The sequence below is a fragment of the Erythrolamprus reginae genome, chromosome Z (assembly GCF_031021105.1).
Source record: "Erythrolamprus reginae isolate rEryReg1 chromosome Z, rEryReg1.hap1, whole genome shotgun sequence".
Lineage (NCBI taxonomy): Eukaryota > Metazoa > Chordata > Lepidosauria > Squamata > Dipsadidae > Erythrolamprus > Erythrolamprus reginae.
Window position 1 is genome coordinate 28,781,412 of NC_091963.1, and position 19,548 is coordinate 28,800,959.

Consider the following 19,548-nt stretch of genomic DNA (forward strand, 5'->3'; position numbering starts at 1 on the left):
CTCGCCTCGGAGCCGAGCGGCCTCGCTGGCCGCTTGCAGCTGAGCCTCGGCAGGGGAAGAGGCGGTGGCGCCGCGGCGAGCGAAGCGAGGGGCGCGCAGGGAGCTGCCGGAAAGGAGGCTGGTGAAGGAGGGCGCAGCTCCCTGCGCGCCCCTCGCCTTCGCTCGCCGCGGCGCCACCGCCTCTTCCCCTGCCGAGGCTCAGCTGCAAGCGGCCAGCGAGGCCGCTCGGCTCCGAGGCGAGCGGCCGGAGTTGCGCCCTCCTTCGCCCGCCTCCTTTCCGCTTGCCTCGGAGCTGCTTGCAGCTGAGCCTCGGCAGGGGAAGAGGCGGTGGCGCCGCGGCGAGCGAAGCGAGGGGCGCGCAGGGAGCTGCCGGAAAGGAGGCTGGTGAAGGAGGGCGCAGCTCCCTGCGCGCCCCTCGCCTTCGCTCACCACGGCGCCACCGCCTCTTCCCCTGCCGAGGCTCAGCTGCAAGCGGCTCCGAGGCGAGCGGAAAGGAGGCGGGCGAAGGAGGGCGCAGCTCCGGCCGCTCGCCTCGGAGCCCAGCGGCCTCGCTGGCCGCTTGCAGCTGAGCCTCGGCAGGGGAAGAGGCGGTGGCGCCGCGGCGAGCGAAGGCGAGGGGCGCGCGGGGAGCTTGGAAGCAATGTCATCGCCCCCCCCCCCCGCAATACCGTTTATACCGTGTTTCCCCGAAAGTAAGACATATGTCTTACTTTCGGGGTATGGCTTATATAAGCCGACCCCCCTGAAACCCCCCATATGTCTTACAATCGGGGGGGTCTTACTATCGGGGAAACACGGTAATTAGTTTATTTATTTATTTATTAAATTTGTATGCTGCCCCTCTCCGTAGACTTGGGGCGGCTCACAACAGTAATAGAAAAACAATGTACAATACTAATCTAATAATTAAAACTAAAAACCCATAATTTAAAAAACATGCACACAACATACCATACATAAACAATATAGGCCTGGGGAAGTTATCTCAGTTTCCCCATGCCTAACGGCAGTAGTTGGTTTTAAGGAGTTTACGAAAGGCAAAGAGGGTGGAGGCAGTTCTAATCTCAGGGGGGAGCTGGTTCCAGAGGGTCGGGGCCACCACAGAGAAGGCTCTTCCCCTGGGACCCGCCAAACGACACTGTTTAGTCGATGGGACCTGGAGAAGGCCAACTCTGTGGGACCTAATCGGTTGCTGGGATTCGTGCGGCAGAAGGAGGACACGCAAGGATGGACAGATGGGATTGTCCTTGGGAGGCAGAACCCACAGCTACTCCGTCTTATACGGGTTGATTTTGAGTCTGTTGACACCCATCCAGACCCCAACAGCCTCCAGGCACCGGCACATCACTTCCACTGCTTCGTTGACTGGACATGGGATGGAGATGTACAACGGGGTATCATCTGAGTACTGATGATACCTCACCCCATGCCTCTGGATGATCTCACCCAGCAGTTTCATGTAGATATTGAATAGTTGAACCACACCCCACCACAGGTGGACTTTCTTATCTCTTGTAATACCTACATAGCTGCTCTTTTCTATTCATGGCTCTTCGCCTTCGTACATCAATAAATGCTTCTTTATCAAAGTCCAGCGAAAATAAGGAGGAGGATGAATTGCTTCCTAATGGGCTGTCTACCATGACCCCCTCTGAGGGTCCCATTTCACAGTCACTCCCTGCTTCCGAAGATACTTCGCTGTCCAAAGCAGTCGGCAGTAAAACAAGCCTCTGACACTGGGTGGATTCACCCACATCCACCCCCACAATCCTTGGGGCAGGAGCTGGCCCAGAGCCAACCACAACACCAACAATATTGTGAGGAATGTTCTCCAGCACATCAACAGTGATGTATTTCCTTTAGAGAGAAGAGTGAAATAAATTGTGAACTTTAAAGGTAAAAGTCCAACAAAATGTGAGTAACTTCCAGCTTCAGAAAATTACTTACATTTGGTACAAACAAGAGAGTTTTTTCAACAGTAGTAGAAACTTCAGGGACAAGGGATACTTCACAGGTGTACAATTCATTTTACTAAGGAAGGAGAGTACCCTTTCAGCTGACAGATGGCTTACCCTGTCAATAGTTCAAAAGTTGGGAGTTACAAGATCATTGGTTAGTAAACTGGCAAGGGATGGACTGAACACCAGCTGAATATCAAACTGAATACCGGCTGAAGCTCTGCTTTTGGGTATTAGAAAGCTAGTGTCTATGTATGCTCACAAAATACGTTGCTTCAAACATTTTTTTTTATTTCGCAAACTTAGCAAAAAAAAATTGGCAAATAAAAACATTTTTTTAAGATTTGTTCACATTTAACTAATGTGCCAAAAATTCTATGAGGATTAAAATATACATGATGAGAATTAAAATATACATGATGAGCCGGGGTGGCGCAGCAGGTAGAGTGCTGTACTGCAGGCCACTGAAGCTGACTTGTAGATCTGAAGGTCAGCGGTTCAAATCTCATCACCGGCTGAAGGTTGACTCAGCCTTCCATCCATCCTTCTGAGGTGGGTAAAATAATGACCCGGATTGTGGGGGCAATAGCCTAGCTCTGTTAAAAAAGTGCTATTGCTAACATGTTGTAAGCCGCCCTGAGTCTAAAGAGAAGGGCGGCATAAAAATCAATCAATCAATCAAACAAACAAACAAACAAACAAACAAACAAACAAATAAAAATTTAAAAATAATAAAAATATACAGATACAGTATTGTAATTGTCACTAGAAAAGAACTGTGAATATATTTCCAATTAATTCTCAGTTAACTGATAAATGACATAAAATTAAAAGAGGAAAATACAAAACATTAAATTAACTTCTCATGGAAAAAATGAAGCTTCCTCAAACCACAGGCAGGAAAGTGCTTCATCCTGAGATATATTTTCACTGATCTATAAAGACTGAACTACATTTTCTAACAAACAAGTTAATAAATTGCCTGGTATTTTAAACTTGTCAAGAAAATAATTCAGCAAGACCTTTTATGAATTGAGCATAATTCAAGTTTATTTGCAGCTCTGAAACAAAAGAACAAAATACTGACATAATAAAGCTGGTGCGGCAACACCGGCGAACAACTCAACAAATTAAACAGTAATAATAAGCAGACCCTCATCATGGATTACTGCCTTGTGGTGGTGAGCATAGCTCAATGAAGCTATGAACTATGCCATGCAGGGCCACAGGTCATAGCAGAGACAAAGAGTAATCCACTGAAAAAGGAAATGGCAACCCACTCCAGGATCTTTGCCATGAAAACGCCAGGACAGTTCCAAAAGATATGATGTTGGAAGATGAGCCCCTCATGTTGGAAGCTGTCCAATATGCTACTAGGGAAGAGCAGAGGGCTAGTAGTAATACAGCCAGAAAGAATAAAGGACTGAGCCAAATCCGAAAGGATGTTCAGCTGTGGATGTATCTGGTGCTGAAAGGAAAGTCCAATGCTGTAGAGATCTATACTCCATAGGCACCTGGATGTAAGATTCATGAATCAAGTCAAGCTAGACCTGGCCAAACAAGAGATGACAGGACTGAACATTGACATCCTACGAATCAGTACATTAAAATGGACAGGAATGGGTGGAATTAATTAAGATGACCATCAAGTATACTGCTGCAAGCAAGAAGCCCTCAGAATAAATGGAGTAGCCTTCACAGTCAATAAAAGAATAAGAAATACTAGGATACAATCTCAGTATTGGGATGAATAGAAACATAGAAACAGAAGACTGACAGCAGAAAAAGACCTCATTCATGATCCATCTAGTCTGCCCTTATACTATTTTTTGTATTTTATCTTAGGATGGATATGTGTTTATCCCAGGCATGTTTAAATTCAGTTACTGTGGATTTACCAACCACGTCTGCTGGAAGTTTGTTCCAAGGATCTACTACTCTTTCAGTAAAATGATATTTTCTCATGTTGCTTTTGATCTTTCCCCCAACTAAGTTCAGATTATGTCCCCTTGTTCTTGTGTTCACTTTCCTATTAAAAACACTTCTCTCCTGAAACTTATTTAACCCTTTGACATATTTAAATGTTTTGATCATGTCCCCCCTTTGCCTTCTGTCCTCCAGACCAGTGATTTTCAACCTTTTTTGAGCCACGGCACATTTTTTACATTTACAAAATCCTGGGGCACACCACCAACCAAAATGACACAAAATGACACCCTAAGACACTCTCCTCTCTTTTTCCATCCCTGTCTCCTCCCCCCCCTTGTGTGTGTGTATGTGTGTGTGTACACATTCTGGAACCCTTTCCAAAAACAGGTGAGGGCTCGGTTTTTTCCCCTCTCTTGTTCTTTGGGTGCTTTTTATCATATGCTTTAAATCAAGAGTCACTTCTCTCTCTCTTTTGTTTCTCTCTCTTTCCTCTCATTCTATGCCTCAATCATTTTCTCATTTCTCTTTTTTCCTCCCCTTTTTGCTCATTTCTCTCTCTCCCTTCCTCTCCTTTTCTCTCTTTCTCTCTCTCTTGCTTTCTTTCTCTCTTGCTTTTTCTCTCTCTCTCTTGCTTTCTCTCTCTTTCTCTCTTTTCTCTCTCTTGCTTTCTCTCTCTCTCTCACTCTCAGTCTCTCTCTTTCTTACTTTCTCTCTCTCTCTCAGCAAAAAGTCAGCAAAAAGTTGCGAGACCTGAGCTTCCTTCTTCGCGGCACACCTGACCATGTCTCGCGGCACACTAGTGTGCCACGGCACACTGGTTGAAAAACACTGCTCCAGACTATACAGATTGAGTTCATGAAGTCTTTCCTGATAAGTTTTATGCTTAAGACCTTCCACCATTCTTGTAGCCTGTCTTTGGACCCGTTAAATTTTGTCAATATCTTTTTGTAGGTGAGGTCTCCAGAACTGAACACAGTATTCCAAATGTGGTCTCACCAGCGCTCTATATAGCGGGATCACAATCTCCCTCTTCCTGCTTGTTATACCTCTAGCTATGCAGCCAAGCATCCTACTTGCTTTTCCTACCGCCCGACCACACTGCTCACCCATTTTGAGACTGTCAGAAATCACTACCCCTAAATCCTTCTCTTCTGAAGTTTTTGCTAACACAGAACTGCCAATACAATAGTCCGATTGAGGATTCCTTTTCCCCAAGTGCATTATTTTACATTTGGAAACATTAAACTGCAGTTTCCATTGAGTGAGTGGTCTGTGCTTGAACTCAAACTGCCAATAAAATTGTCCCTTACAGCCAGTAATATCTGCCCAACCTCCTTGAATTCAAAAAATAAAAAATGTCTTAAAAAGCACTACCTTTCTCTCCTCCTTCTCTGTGATCTGAAAGTGCGATTTAAAATGGCTTTTTCCTCCTTTTTATCCTTTCCAATCTAGTCCCGCCCCAGCCTAATCTGTGAGTGGTCTGTGCTTGAACTCAAACTGCCAATAAAATTGTCCCTTACAGCCAGTAATATCTGCCCAACCTCCTTGAATTAAAAAAATACAAAATGTCTTAAAAAGCACTACCTTTCTCTCCTCCTTCTCTGTGATCTGAAAGTGCGATTTAAAATGGCTTTTCCCTCCTTTTTATCCTTCCCAATCTAGTCCCACCCCAGCCTAATCTGTGAGTGGTCTGTGCTTGAACTCAAACTGCCAATAAAATTGTCCCTTACATCCAGTAATATCTGCCCAACCTCCTTGAATTCAAAAAATACAAAATGTCTTAAAAAGCACTACCTTTCTCTCCTCCTTCTCTGTGATCTGAAAGAATGATCTCAGTCCAAATCCAAGGCAAACCACTCAACATCACAGTAGTCCAAGTCTATGCTCCCACCACTGCTGTTGAAGAGGATGAACTTGACTGATTCTATGATGTCCTAAAGCACCTTTTAGAATTAACACCAAAAAACGATGTCCTTATCATCCTGGGGGATTGGAATGCTAAAGTAGGAAGCCAAAAGATAACTGAAATAACGGGCTTCCAGTCAAAAGTGTGCATAGTCAAGGCTATGGTTTTCCCAGTTGCAAGGCATGGCTGTGAAAGTTGACCATAAGAATGGCTGAACGCCAAAGAATCGAGGCCTTTGAATTATAGTGCTGGAGAAGATTCCTGAGAGCCCCTTGGACTGCAAGGTAAACGGCTCTTTAGCATGCCAGATCCTGAAGAAGAAACTCAAATACTTTGGCCACTTAATGAGAAGGAAGGACTAACTGGAGAAGAGTCTAATGCTGGGAAAGGACAAAAGAAGAAGGGCCAACAGAGAATGAGGTGGCTAAATTGATTCATTGAAGAAGTTGACATTGGCTTAAATGGATTGAGGGGGATGGTAGAGGACAGGAAGGCCTAGTGCAACACTGTCCATGGGGGTCACGATGAGATGGACATTTGCAACTAATAACAACAAATTAGCAGACATGCCTATTGAAAGCATGCTGGATAATTTTCAGATTTTCATTCTGAAAGTGAACAAGGCTGTGCTTAGCTCACTATATCAACATCCCCTTACTTGTTACCCTCCGGATTTGTTTTCACTTCAAAATCCATCACCCTTAAACATCAGAGTATGGGATTTTATAATTCAATACATCTGGAGAACATCAGGCTAGAGAAGGCAAGATTCTGCCAAGTTTCACAAATTTTGATTAAATTAGTATCCTTTCATTTCAATTCTTGATTGCTCATGGCTCTACTGTTTAATTCAAAATGCAGGGGAGTGATATGTGGGTGGAAATTTATTTCTGAAATTAGGGAGTGACAACCTAAGGAAATAAACTTTAAGCAAATAAACCTGACATTTTCACTATGTCAGGGTTCATAAGGATTTCGGTTCTACAATTTGTAAAGTGCAATAATAGTAAAGAAATCAACAATAATTGAGGTAGCAAGGCTGCCCTACTCTGAGAAAATAATTATTTTAGTCTGTATTCAATCTCTTTCCTCCCCCCCCTCTAAATAAAACGTATTATTCAGATAACCAATTGTGGCAGCTCACAATAATATAATTCATGAAGCCATTTAAAAAAGCCTAAAATTCTTTATCCTGTGAACATTTGTTTGGAAAGTGTTTTTAGACAGATTCAGAATTGACAGGGGAAAATGCTCTCTCATTTTACTATTATTATTTTACAAAGGACATAGTTAAACTCTAGAATGTTTTTCATGCTAGTAATGCCAATCCATTTGGATGGATTGGGAAAGGGACTATACAGCATTATATAAAAAGCTACTGAGGGTGGAAAGGGCCAAAAGTTTCAGAACTTCAATACTGTATTCCCCATGGAGGTCAATATAGTCTATTTCTGCTAATGGAATAACATTGGTGTATGGAACAAATTCCCCTGGTTCCACACACCAATCGAGGAATTTAACTGAAATATTTTTATGCTAACTATTCTTCATACAATAATAGCTGAACAGCACCAATTTCTTTATTTTAAGGGGTGGCGCAGTGGGTAGAGTTCAGTACTGCAGGCCACTAAAACTGACTGCTAGATCTGCAGGTCAGTGGTTCAAATCTCATCACCGGCTCAAGGTTGACTCAGTCTTCCATCCTTCCAAGTTGGGTAAAATGAGGATTGTTGGGGGGCCAATATGCTGGCTCTGTTAAAAAGTGCTATTGCTAACATGTTGTAAGCCACCCTGAGTCTAAGGAGAAGGGCGGCAACAAAAATAAATAAATTGATTAAACAAATAAAAATAAATAAATAAATAAATAAATATAGAGCAATGAATTTGTATGTAATCAAGTACAGTGGTACTTCTACTTACGAACTTAATTTGTTCCGTGACCATGTTCATAAGTAGAAAAGTTCATAAGTAGAAGCAATTTTTCCGATAGGAATCAATGTAAAAACGAATAATGAGTGCAAATCCATTAGGAAAACCCAAACTTTAAGGCTTAAAAAAAAGCGGTGGGCGCATAAAGTGAAGGCTAATGGAGTGGAGACGGGCAGCGAGGAGAAGCGGGGAATGGAGGTCCTAATGAAGGCTAACGCCGCCCCAAATCGCTTTCCAAATCACCCCGCCTGCCGCTTCCTTTGCCACCCCAAATCGCCTCCAAAATCACCTCTTCAAACACTTCCTATGCCGTCCCAAATCGCCTCCAAAATCACCTCTTCAAACACTTCCTATGCCGTCCCAAATTGCCTCCAAAATCACCTTCAGATGCTTCCTATGCCACCCCAAATCGCTGCCAAAATCACCCCTTCAAACGCTTCCTATGCCACCCCAAATCGCTGCCAAAATCACCCCTTCAAGCACTTCCTACGCCACCCCCTGATTTTGGAGGCAATTTGGGGTGGCATAGCAAGTGTTTGGAGGGGTGATTTTGGAGGTTATTTGGGGTGACATAGGAAGCGTCTGGAGATGTGATTTTGGCAGCAATTTGGGGTAGCATAGGAAGCGTTTGAAGGGGTGATTTTGGAGGTGATTTGGGGTGGCATAGGAAGCGTCTGGAGGGGTGATTTTGGACATGATTTCAGATGGCATATGAAGCATCTGGAAGGGTGATTTTGACCGCGAGACGGGGTGAAGGAAACGGTAGTTGAGGAGGGATTTTGGCAGCAGGATGGGGCAGCTGTGGGTAGGGGTGGAAGCAGAAGGCTAGAGGGGAAAGTGGCAGTGAAATGGGGCAGCTGCAGAGAGCTCCTCCAACGCACTGTTTTGGCTGCTGCTCGCAACAGCAGCAGCTGATAGAGAAGCGAGGGTTCATAAGTAGAAAATGGTTCATGAGTAGAGGCAAAAAAATCTTGAACACAGAGTTCGTATCTCAAAAAGTTCATAGTTAGAGGCGTTCGTAAATAGAGGTACCACTGTACATGAATGCAAAATGTAACCTCTGCCAAATGTTGCTGAATTTCACTCTTCCAGCAGATCCTGTATGGCTAAAAGCAAAGGTAGGAGAGTGAATGATAATTAGTACAGGTAGTCCTCAACCTATGATCATGACTGAGACCAGAGTTTCTGTTGTTCAGTGAGTCATGCCCAGTTTTATGACTTTTGCTGCAGTTCTTCAGCCACTGACTCTTTATCAGATGCCGCACAGAAGATCACATATGAAAGTCATATGATTCCGGAATGTTGCAACTATTATAAATATATATCAGTTGTCAAATACCAACATTTTAATTCATGTGGCTAGAGATTCTGCAAGATTCTGTTAAGTGTGAGAACCGGATATAAGTCAACATTCTGCAGCACCATTGTAAGTTTGAATGATTGTAAGTCAAGGACCTCCTGTAACTTACGTACTTTGTGCACTTGTTAGACATTGGTCTTGATACCTGACCATGTTTATAACAATGAGTTCCCCAGGGTTCCCCCCCACTTTTTATATATGAATTCAAGAAAATTTTCTCAGACAGCTATTTTCCAAGTAGGAAAATTATCTAAGAATGTGTCTGCTGGATGCATGCTACATTTCAAATATAGAATACATTTCATCTAGAATACATATATACACATGTATGATGTATACACAAGATCCTGTGCAGTATTTAAGAAACAAATCCTTTAGCCTTTATACTTTTGTTGTAATTTCTGCACTAAAATGTGTGCAATGTACACATTTTTCATAAATGAATATTTTCTGTGACATATTACTCCACTGGGTGAATAAATATAAATGCAGATAGGAAATGCTTAGCTCCCATACATTACAAAAACATGTAAATTCTACATAGCTTTAGTTCTAAAGGGACTGCCTTTCTGCGCTCAGGAGACCATTCTGCCAGAATGATAAGCTGAAAAGCAAAATATGAATGTCAAGCAGACATATTTAGTTGATTGAGAATACATAGAGAAAAGCAACTTGCCTCTTGCCCAGAAACTGCGTACATAGAATTCTACTTATTTTAAAGACAGTTGCATTTATTTATCTAGCTAGTTACATCAGATTGTAATCTGGTTAGAAATGGCTTCATGGAAATCAAAGGGGCTATAAATAGAACATATGTTTGAAGTACCTGCTATAATCACAGCATTCTGTGAACTTCAATTCTCAATCATCTTTAAAATGGTCCTATTGGTCAAGGAATTCTAGGAAGTCCAGATGCCAGAGAGTAGATTCCACATTGCCAAATTAACTGTGCATGTCCTAATTAGAAGGTGCATGAAAAAGAGCATGGTAAAGGTGCATGGAATCCAGAGCATGATACCATGGTCTTTCGAGACTGAAGGGGGCCAATGCAATGGTAAAATGAATTAATAAATTATTCTCATCAAAGTTAATTGAGTTCAGTTTGCCATGTAATTCTGAGTGTATAACTGCAAAAAATGGGTTGGGTTTCTGTTGTGGTTAGCTCTGGCCCAGCTCCTGCCCCAAGGACTGGGGATGTGGGGGAGACATCCACATGCCGCAAGCCTGTTTTGCCCCCGGTGGAATCTGCTGATGAAGGCTCCTCTGACCAAGAAGACATGAGTGACAGGGAGGAGAATGTCTAGCTCCTCCTTGGATTCAGAACAAGAGTTAATGATACAGCCACGCATGCGGAGAGCAATGCATAGGCAACAACAACTGAAAGATTATTATCAAAGAAAATGAGGCCACCTGTGGTTGGGTGGGGCTGTGGTAATTAGTGAGGCTGCTATAAATAGCAGCCTGTGGGTTTGGCCATTGTGGAGGATTATCTGATTGTTGTGTTTCGTGACTGCTTTACTGACTTTGACTTTTTGTGTGGTGATTTTTCCCCGCTTTGAAACTAAACCAGAGCAAAGTGTGTTTCACTTTGTGAAAGAAGGACTGTGAATTGCCTCACAGCTGCAAGATAAGTATCACAGAACTGATAAGGGACTTGTATAAATTACCAGTTTGTTAGGAGACGATTGCTCTTTGCTATACAAAAAAGAGGGCTTAGTTTAAGTGAATTTTCATTATAAAGAACATTGTTTTGAATTTTCAAACGTGTGTGTGTGTCTGAAATTTGTACCTGTGAATTTTTGGGAGGATTCTACCAGAGAGCCCGACAGAACAGGTTACTTTGTTAGCTTCACAATCTGAGAACAGTTGTGAAATAAGCACCTTTTAAATCAAAAAAGCCAAAATTCTGATCTTTAAAATTTTACATAGATTCAGTTACTTTTTTGTAAACCGGAAAAACTCCTTCTACATATTGGCTTATTTTCGATGCTTACTTTATTATTTGCAATAAAGTCTATAGAACCTCTTTTTTTTTTATTAGACATACACATACATATGCACATCCCAGGACAGACATGTTTTATGGCCCACTGAAAATGCCACTGGATTTTTCACCAATGGATTAGTTGAAAATTTACATGATTTTCATTACAATGATAAAGTGGTCAAGATAATATATTGGCTCAAGAGACATGAACTGCATAGTTCATGCAAGCAGCAGCCAGTTATGAATATTTTTAATAAATATGGAATGATGATATTCTGTCACATAAAATAGCTAGTCAGTGGTAAACCTGCAATACATTCTCATCTATAACATTCCTATTCTCATAATTAAATAATCATGTCTATGAATACATGCACACATTTTTAATATCTATATTTTGCACCAGTTTTTTATTCATTTAGATTACTATGGACTTTTTATCAATAGTACCAATCTACATGTGATACATGTTTACTTTTAATTCCTGTTTTTATTTTACAATGTGAAAACACTTTGTCCATTAGTATCTAAATTTCATCTGGTTTCTAAGGCAATTAAATCCAACTACAATATACTTTGTTCCACCTACAGAAAAATGTATTGAGAAAAATGTGGCAATAGAAATAAATATTGGCATTAGCAGAAAACTCATTGGCTGTTAAACATTAAACTATTGCAGTATGTATAAATGGTAAATATATATATGCCCTTGACTTGCATAATTTCTAGTTAATATACAGATATATACATTACTGAGACTCTTAACTTTTGCCATTATCTCCTTCTACATGTTATTTTTTCCACTTCCTAATTTATTTTACAGCAGCAGCAGAAGCAGTATTAGTAGTAGTAGTAGCAGCAGCAGCAACAACAACAACAACAACAACAACATAATAGTAGTAGTAGTAGTAGTAGTAATTTGGATGCTGGCAGCAATCTGTATATATTTATAATATATTTCAAAATAGTTACGTTGACTGGGGAATAAAAAATAACTAATAATAATAGAAACATAGATATATAGAAGATTGATGGCAGAAAAAGACCTAATGGTCCATCTAGTCTACCCTTATACTATTTCTTGTATTTTATCTTAGGATGGATATATGTTTATCCCAGGCATGTTTAGATTCGGTTACTGTGGATTTACCAACCACGTCTGCGGGAAGTTTATTCCAAGCATCTACTACTTTTTCAGTAAAATAATCTTTCCCCCAACTAACCTCAGATTGTGCCCCCTTGTTCTTGTGTTCACTTTCCTATTAAAAACACTTCTCTCCTGAACCTTATTTAACCCTTTAACATATTTAAATGTTTCGATTATGCCCCCCCTTTCCCTTCTGTCCTCCAGACTACAGTAGTCCCTTGCTATACCGCGCTTCACCTACTGCGGCTTCACTTCATCGCGGGTTTCTGAGGAAGTCGATCGGCAGATTTAAACAGCCCGCCGAACTCGATCGGCAGGGTTTTTTAAAAAAAATATATCTAAAATTGTAAATACTGTATTTAAATACTGTATCTAAAATAAATACTGTGTGGGAAGGGTTTATAAACACTTAAAACAATGAAAACTTACCAAACAATTACAATATAAATACTTAAATAAGTACTATCAGTCGATAAATTCCACATCGCGGATTTCACCTATCGCGGCCAGGTCTGGAATGTAACACCAGCGACAGGTGAGGGACTACTGTATACAGATTGAGTTCATTAAATCTTTCCTGGTAAGTTTTATGCTTAAGACCTTCCACCATTTTTGTAGCCCATCTTTGGACCTGTTCAATTTTATCAATATCTGTAATAATAATAATAACAACAACAACAATAATAATAATACAGGTAGGAAAAATATTGTGATTTGGAAATTGAAGTTGTGTGACTATGGATAGAAATCAATGATTCGACCAATAGCAATAGAAGCCACTGGAGCAATACCTAAAGGTCTGCATAGATACATGGAGATTTTGGATTTATTAGATTTGAATATCCTGACTGTAAAAAAACACCATATTTGTACCTGCTTGATAACTCAGACGCTACTTTAATAGCTCTTAGGTCCTTGGTTGGAACTTGAACGGTTAGGTTTTTGCCAGTTCCAGACTGTGAATCAAATTGAAGATTAAATCTTAAAATAATAATACAAAAATGCCAAACCCAGTCTGAATATCTGGCCGACTGTAAGATGAACTATAATAATAATCATACTATCTGAAGGACAGTATTGAATCTAGTGCACTAAGAAGCTTTACTGAATACTGGACAGACCAAGCTGCCTACAAGAAAGACCAGATGAATTAGTAAAAAGATAGGACAAAACAAAATATTACATGGATAATACATTAAAAAGCAGGCAAAGCAGTTAACAAGAATTGGCAGTGGCAAAGAGCAGAAAAAAATGAAGAAAGAGAAACAGAGGCTGACTGCACAAACTAAGTCTTAAGAACAATGCACACAAAGCCAGAATTGAGAAGAGATCAAGATATGCCACCTCCGCAAAGAAGTTGAAGGAACAGTGAACTACCAATTTGCAGCTGAAAGAAGATTGCACAAATTGACTACAAGCAGCAACATAACCAAGTCCCAACAATAATGCAGTGGTATATCAGCAAGAAATACCTGCATGCACAACTTATAGAATCATAAAATAAAATAAAGCTAAATTACTATGGAGTTTAAGAATTTATACAGACAGGCACCTGCCACATAACAACCCAGACTTAATAATTATCAATAAAAAAGGCAAAAAAAAGTTTGGGCAGTGAATGTGGCAGTACCTGGAGACAACAAAAGAAAAGGGGGGAAAATGGAGAAAATTACAAAATACAGTAGTACCTCTAGATACGAGCTGCTCCACATGCGAGTATTCCAAGTTACGAGCCACGACGGGAGCGTAATTTCTGTTCCAGACCCGAGCTCAAATTCGGGATACAAGCCGAGCTTCCACTAGGTGGCGCAAGAATCCTTGCTTCTGGTTATCTCCGCAGGGAAAAACAAAGTCTAAAGCCATTTGTTCCAGATACGAGCTGATCAACATACGAGCTCCGTTCTGGAACGAATTAAACTCTTATCTAGAGGTACGACTGTACAGACTTGCAAATAAATGATTGTGGCAAAAGAAACAAAAGATAGTGCCATTAGTGGTGATAGATCCCTTAGGTACAATCCAAAACCACAGGAATACCACTTGAAAACCATTGGCACTGCCAAAATCAAAATGGTCATTTGTAAAAGGCAGTTTCTTTGGAACATCCTGCTACTATAATTTTACTAGCATCAAACAATTACATCTGCCTACCCCAGGTGCTTGGGCTCAACAGGTGGTAAAAATTGCGATCTAGTCTAAATATCCGTCCAACTATGTAAACGACCATCATAATTCTCTATAGTCTACTTATTCAAGCACTTACCAGTCCTGAGCTAACTTAGCTTTTAAAGTTGATCAGATTACAACCATAGTTCCCTCTAAGCTGCGCAGCGCGCTATAGCGCAGAGGTTTTTAACCCCCAGCGCGGGAATTTCAAATTCCAGCGCACAGGACCGATCGCTGCGCCGGAATTTGAAATTAAAGGAACTGCCGCTGCTCTGTAAACAACAGTTTGCAGCAACAGTTCCTTCAAGTAAAGGCGGGAAAGAAAGGGGCCAATTATAGGCCCGCTTTCTTCCCCGCCCCTTAAATCCCAGACGTTCTCCGTGTACACACACCCCTCGCAGCCAAATGGTTGTTTAGCTGCTGGCCCGGTAAGGTAAGAAAACCGTTGGGGGTCCCTGGGTCTGGCGGCGCGGTCTGCTGCCAAGCCTTCTAAGCATCCATGGGGTGGGGGTGGGAACAAGGGTGGGGGTGATGACCGGGGGCCCTGGGCCAGGCCGCCGGCCTACCGCGGCTTCCCTGGCTTGCCACGGCCCGCCCACCGCCGCCCAGACCCGGCCGCCTTCCCGCGCCGCCGTGGCTTCCCCGGCTTCCCGCGGCTTTCCTGGCTTCCCGCGGCTTCCCTGGCTTCCCGCGGCTTTCCTGGCTTGCCACGGCCCGCCCGCGGCCGCCCAGACCCAGCCGGCAGCCTACCGCAGCTTCCCGCGCCTCCGCGGCTTCTCCGGCTTGCCGCGGCCCGCCCGTGGCCTCCCAGACCCGCCGGCAGCCTACCGCGGCTTCCCGCGCCGCCGCGGCCCGCCCGTGGCCTCCCAGACCCGGCCGGCAGCCTACCGCGGCTTCCCGCGCCTCCGCTGCTTCTCCGGCTTGCCGCGGCCCGCCCGTGGCCTCCCAGACCCGCCGGCAGCCTACCGCGGCTTCTCCGGCTTGCCGCGGCCCGCCCGTGGCCTCCCAGACCCGGCCGGCAGCCTACCGCGGCTTCCCGCGCCGCCGCAGCTTCTCCGGCTTGCCGCGGCCCGCCCGTGGCCTCCCAGACCCGGCCGGCAGCCTACCACGGCTTCCCGCGCCGCCGCGGCCCGCCCGTGGCCTCCCAGACCCGGCCGGCAGCCTACCGCGGCTTCCCGCGCTGCCGCGGCTTCTCCGGCTTTCCGCGGCCCGCCCGTGGCCTCCCAGACCCGCCGGCAGCCTACCGCGGCTTCCCGCGCCGCCGCGGCCCGCCCGCCGCCACCCAGAACCAGCCGTCAGCCTACCGCGGTTCCCCCACCGCCCAAGCTCGGCCGCCGCCCTGTCGCAATTCCCCCAACCTTCCCATGGGTACTGCCCGGTGCCTCAGCAGTCTACTTCGTTACGCAAATTGCTCGGGGTGATGGCGGGGCTCTTGCCTCCGAGCCTTTTCACCCCATATCCGACGGCCGCCTTCTCCGGGTCCCAGGGAAAAAGGAAAGTTTCCCAGGAAGCCCCCGTGCTTCTGGCCCCAAAAAACATATTTGTGCGAGTGAGTGGTGTTGCAGGGCAGGAAAAATAAGAAGAGAGTAAGACAGAGAGAAAAAAGAGAGGAAGGAAGAGAGAAAGAAGGAAAGGGAGGGATGGAGAAATAGGAAAGGAGGATGAGAAAGAGGGAAAGAGTGAGAGGGATGGAGGGGAGAGGGAGAGAGAAAGAAGAGAAGGGGGAAAGAGAGGGAGGGAGGAAGAGAGGAAAAGAGACAGAAACAGATAGAAAAGAATGGGAGCAAGAAAGAGAGAAAGAAAATCAAAATCTAGTTTGAAACTAGCTCAACTATTTAAGTGGATTTTAAAGCATAGATTTATTAATAGTTTTGTTTTTGTTTTTGCTGGTTGTTTTAGTTTTAATAGTAATAGATTTTGGTTTTGTTTTATTATTAATTTCAATAAAATAGAAGGGAAATATATATATATATATATGTATATATTTCAGCTAAAACATTATATATATATATATATATATATATATATATATATATATATATATTTCAGCTAAAAACATTATATATATATATATATATATATATATATATATATCAGCTAAAAATATTTTTATATATTTATATATCTATATCTATCTATATCTATATCTATATCTGTATCTGTATCTGTATCTATATCTATCTATCTATCTATCTATCTATCTATCTATCTATCTATCTATCTATATATATATATATATATATATATATATACCGCCCAGTCCTGAAGTGACTGCTGCTCAGACACTATAGTTTTCCGCCCACACCGAAAAAAAATTAGAGGGAACACTGATTACAACTGCTTGAGAGTGCTTTACTATTCAAATCTTACAATGTTAATTTAAAAATGTGCCATAGCATCTCTCACCAATGGTTGTATCATTCTCATGCCAGTTGGAAAAATGTGGAAATAGTACATAAAATAACATCCCACTAGCTAACGCAAGTTCTTAATGCATTATTATTTTTTGTTCTTCTTTTATGTAAGTGAAAAAAATTAAGGGTTTTTCTTTACATGTCATATCGCAGTCATCATATTATTCAACATACATTCAAATTCGGTAACATAAAATCTTCCCTCTTCATATAAAATAATGCTATGTGAAAAAACAATGTGAAACTAAAACTCTAATCTTCTGAATATTTTCTGTGTGCAAGGAAGGACTGATAAGAATGACTGGAAGAATATGTATGGACCTGATCTGAAAAACTGAAATGTCAATAAGTAACTTTCATGGATCCCTGGAAACATGGGAAATGGAGTTTCCAAGACTTCTGACTCTATGAAGGGAGCCAGGAGATAGTTGGAAATTCAATTTTCCAAGCACCGATGCACTATGAATATCTAGACTGAAAACTATACCTTTTTTAAAAAAATTGTCTTGACAACTCATAGAGCATTCATTGCTACCAGGAGACCTAGAAAAACAGGGGAGGGCTTGAGGTAAGAACTTCCTGGTGCTCTAGGGAGAACTAGCTGGAATGAAAGATCCTGGCACCCATGAGAATTCATTTTAAGCAAGAGCCAGTCATAAAATATTGGGTTCAGCTCCAAATGGGTTTAAGGTCACAGAAAACCCCCAAGTCATTTAGTTTTGCAAATTAGTTTTAATTCTAACGGATAAACAGTCCCAATGACTCTACACAAGCATATTGATTTCATTCAGTGATACCATATAACTGCTCTTAAGTCAACAACGTGGTCGTGATAGAGCTACAGATGTTTCAACGCTTTATCCTAAACTATAATACCACATTCAGAATACAGTGGTACCTCTACTTAAGAAGGCCTCTACTTAAGAACTTTTCTAGATAAGAACCGGGTGAAATAACTCTCGAACAAGTCTGATACTGTTTCTCACAGTTTATTGTCTGACAGGAACGCTATTGCGAAACGGATTCTAAATAACAAGCCTAGACGCGAGCATATGCCGCGTCTCTAAGTGTTTATACTAACAGGCCCCAGCAACAGGCAACTTTGACAGTGTTACAATTTTAGCGCCAAAGCAATCAACCAATCAGAACAGAATATGCAAAACCATGAACTTTTGAATTCTCCCCAGTAACCCATGCTTAGCATACTTAACACCGGGTGTTCAATATTTTTTTGCCTCTACTTAAGAACCCAAGCTCAGAAAAATTTCCCAGGAAATTTGAGAGTGGCACAAAGGCCCAGCCAGTTTCCTGCCATCCCCCCATTGATCCCAATCATCTGGGCTGCCAGAGGAGCCCTTTGGTGGCGCTTTGGATTTTTTGAATCACCTCACCTTCTTCCTTCAGCAGTGACTCTCCTCCTCCTCTTCTTCCTTCTCCTCCTCCCATCCAAATTCTGAGCTTTTATTTCTTTCCTAATGGGTTTGCATGCATTATTTGCTCTTACATTGATTCCTATGGGAAAAATTGCTTCTACTTAAGAATGTTTCTACTTAAGAACCTGGTCACAGAACAAATTAAATTCTTAAGGAGAGGTACCATTGTACTTTTATTCTGCATTAAACAATGCAATTTAAATTGTGTAAAGTAAGGTGAAAAATTGTGTCTATCTTAGCAAACGGCAGCATCTTTAGGCATGGATGGTAAATCTCTAGACTCTAGTCCAGTGATGATGAATCTTTTCGGCACTGACTGCCAAAAATGTTACAGGGAAATGTTGCACACCCAGAAAAGCCAAGCTTCCATGTTCTAGTGCCTATGTGCAGCCAATTATCAGCTGGCCGGTGTTCATGTGCAGGCCTATTTTTGACACTTCTGTGCTTGCGAAGCAATCACGTTCTTGAAAAGCTGAACTACCAGGTTCTAACGCACATACGCACCGAATAATCAGCTGGTCAGCACACATACACAGACCGGTTTTCATCGCACTCTGGAAAAGCCGAACCTCTGGGTTCTGGCATGCATGTGCACTTAACAATCAGCTGGCTGGTAAGCATGCACACACTGGTTTTCAGCACTGCGGTGATTATCATGTGCACATGCGCGCCAGAAGCCAAACCGGCAAGGCTGTGCATGCCAGGCGACATGGCTTCATGTGCCACTTTGGGCACACATGCCATAGATTTGCCATCAGAGCTATAGTCTATATTGGGAAGTTGGAAAAGATCCCAGTAGTGGGCATTGGCACTGTGCTGTCACTAAGCCCAGGAGGAGGTCAATCATCTATCATCCCTGGATTCTGAACAAGAATTAATGAGACATCCACACATGCGTAGAGTGATGCATATAGGACAACAACTGAAGGATTATTACAAGAGAAAATGAGGCCATCTGTGGTTGGGTGGGGCTGCTGTAATTAGTGCTACAGATAAAAGTGCAGCCTGGTGTTTTAGCCTCATGGCAGTTTATCTGATTCATTGTTTCGTCAAGATCGTGGTTTTTGTGCTGTTCAAGATTGTGTGTGGACTCTCTGGACTTTAGAATTGGACTCAATTTCCCAGTTATTGGGTGAGCAATTGGATTGCATTTAACCTGTGCCTTGTGTGTAGCAGAAAATACCTTTGACATTTAAAAAGGGAGCTGTTTCTGTTTTTCTGTTTATAAAAACTTTTGGGTTTTTCTTTTATCGGGTGGTGTGTGTCTTGCTGGACTAATTAACCTGTAATTACGGGCGGTTGAAACACGCCAGCAGAAC

At 42.5% G+C, this 19,548-nt stretch overlaps 1 protein-coding gene across 1 annotated transcript in view; it reads right to left on the reverse strand.

The window, feature by feature from the left end:
* The window catches only part of RSU1 (Ras suppressor protein 1), a 123,805-nt gene that overhangs the window by 28,573 nt on the left and 75,684 nt on the right, over positions 1-19,548 (reverse strand). The window lies entirely within an intron of this gene.